Source organism: Rhinopithecus bieti, unplaced genomic scaffold, assembly GCF_001698545.2.
Source record: "Rhinopithecus bieti isolate Rb0 unplaced genomic scaffold, ASM169854v2 scaffold_12012, whole genome shotgun sequence".
Lineage (NCBI taxonomy): Eukaryota > Metazoa > Chordata > Mammalia > Primates > Cercopithecidae > Rhinopithecus > Rhinopithecus bieti.
In genome coordinates, this window is record NW_016806984.1 from 21,843 (window position 1) to 24,905 (window position 3,063).

A 3,063-nucleotide genomic window follows, 5' to 3' on the forward strand; every position below is an offset into this window, starting at 1 on the left:
TATTTATCCTGCTGACCTGTTAAATGTTTGCGAAATAGGAGGTATTGTATTGCTTTCAGTTTCTGGTTTTTTTTTTTTTTTTTTTTTTTTTTTTTTTTTTTTTTTTTTTTTTGTTAGAAAGGGGGTATGCTCTCTTTCTCCATCTGGAGTGCAGTGCTAGAGTCATAGTTTGCTGCAGCCTAGAACTGCTGGACTCAAGGGATTCTCCTACATTAGGCTCCCAAGTAGCTGGGACTACAGATGTGTGCAACCATGCTCAGCTAATTTTTGAAAACAAATTTAGGGATGGGAGTTTCCCTGTGTTGCTCAGGCTGGTCTTGAACTCCTGGCTTCAAGCAATCCTCCCACCACTGCCTCCTGAGTAGTTGGGATTACAGGCATGAGCAACCACACCCAGCTAAAAATAGAAGGTACTGCTAATGAGGATTCTGATAACTGCATAATATCATTATTATCATTTTTTTTTTTTTCTAGAGCTGCTGATTTTTGACAATGTATTTCTTTTTTGGTCTAACATTCACATAAACTTTATATTCTGGCATCATCGTATGCCAGACATATCTGAATAAAGATAAAAAATGATTATTCATAAAATTTTCAGAGACTATTAATTAATCCTGTTTTTAATGAACACTAAGGTAAAACAAAATAAAACAAGACAAGCAAATTCTCAGAAGGCTGCCTCAGTAGAGAAGTGCTAATTGAAGAATCACTCCAGTAATGGCAAATTTTAAACATCAAAACTGAAAGAAATCAAAAGTGATAGAATTCCTGAGGAAAATGATTGTAGTTGAAGACAAGAAAGATGTAATACATCAGGAGCAAGTCAAACACATAGGAAGGATCAATAAATAGAAATAACTCATGAGAAAACACGTTTTCACTCAGTTGCTACATAAAATTTTCCACATGATAAAAGTGTTTGATTGGAAGTATTCCAGTACACCTTCCTCTTCACTCAGAGTGTCTGGAATTTATATTGACATCATAACTCAATATTGCCTAGCATAGAATTTAGCTATAATATAACTAGTGATCAAAATGAGTAACCTATATTATCCTTTCTTGATTTCTCAGGTAATTAAACTGAAGAGTTGTGCTAATGCACTTAGTATATTTTCATCGATTTAACAAATCTATCATTGTTCAGGTATAGCATCTAAACTTTTAAAGTACAACAAAAGACAACTTGTTTTGCCTATAAAGGATTCATTCTTCATCTATTGATGTAAAGAATATTAGGTCTTCTAATTACTAAATAAAATTAAAATGAAAAGTTGCACATAGGTAATGTGACAAAGTCTCATGATTCCTTTTAATCTTTTGGTATTCTTCATAAGAGAAAATGTAGAAAGCATCTTTTAAATCTTAGAAAATCATACATGAGAAATAAGCAGATCTGGACCAGTAATTGACCATACGTTTTAATTTGTGAAAAACAATGACTATATTTATTCAAACATTATTGTATCCCATTAAGTATAAAATATTAATATAGACCAAGTTACTTGTTAGAGTGTAACATGTAAAAATTTCATTTTTTCCAATAAATGAAGGTGGCTAATTAACATTCTACCATGCTGGTTTCACTGTTTTTCATTAGCTGGCTTTAAATTATCCATGTCAAATATATCTCTCCGCCAAAGGTCTCTGTCAGCAGAGGAACCCACTTAAAATAATTTGTATTCTGTTGGTGTTGGAACAAAATGTGTAAAACAGAGATATAACTAGAGATACATCAGCATGATTGGAACTCCTCGAAGTTACTGTACCTGGTGTGCTCTGTTCTATGTGTTGGTACATTTGGTAAACGTGAGTGGTACATTTGTTACAGTTGATAAACTTCCATTGATACATCATTATTATCCAAAGTTTACATTTTAATAAAGTTCATAGTTTAAATTAGCATTCATTTTTTGTTCTTGTACATTCTATGGTTTTGAACAAATGTATAATGACAGATACCACCATTATAGTATTATACATAGTAGTTTCATTGCCCTAAAAATCCTCTGTACTCTGCCTATTTGTTTCTTCCTCACCTTACCCTCTGCATTGGCTTTTTCCATTTAGTAACATGCAATTAAACTTCTTCTGTGTCTTTTAATGATTTGGTAGCTTAGCTTATTTATTTATTTATTTATTTTTTAGTACTAAATAGTAGTTCATTGTCTGTATATACTACAGTTTATTCATTCACCTAATGAATGACATATCGGTTGCTTCCAAGTTTTGCCTATTATAAATAAAGCTGCTAAAAACATCCATGTACTGGATTTTTAGTTGACCTAAGTTTTCAGCTTATTTGGATAAATAACAAGGAGGTTGATAGCTGAATCATATGGCAGGAGTATATGTAGTTTTATGGTACTTATTATAGAACATATCTGAGTTAATAGTGTTTCCACCCTAAAAAAATTTGCTTTTGGTTTTCCAGATTTAAACCTCAGAACTTGTATCAATGTGGTATCATTTTTAATTGCTATTTTCTCACAATGAATTTACCCAGACCATGCAGGCAATGCCCAGGAAAAACCTAGGTCATTGTAATAACCAGCTTGTGGCTATAAATCTTCACGTATAATTTCTTCAGATAGAGCCTAGCTTGAAACAATTGATTTTAGAAATTGAGTGGATAATTTTATTAATTGAGTCTGAAAGGTACTTCTATTTAGATTTAGCTCTAATCCACTGCCTTGTGAGAGTGCAAGTTTTATTTTCAAGCTTTCTTAGGCAATATACCAAGTTTCTCAGTTACAGACATCTGGAATATCAACATGATTTTACAACTCTGGTTTTCAACTACCACTACCCCATCCCAACCCACTTACATCTTTCTTTATTCCTTTGTGAGCTCAACTCTTCATTGCATGGATGTTTATTATATTTCATCCAAAACTTCTAAAGAATTTGTAGCAGGCAAATTTTAAAAATGTGTAGATTACTACCTTTCTGATCCCAGAAGACTAGAGTTGTAAGTTTTGCTATAATTTCTGTGTACAAATTATGTATGGTATACCTATGTGAAAATATGGACAATTTTTATAACCAAATTATGTACAA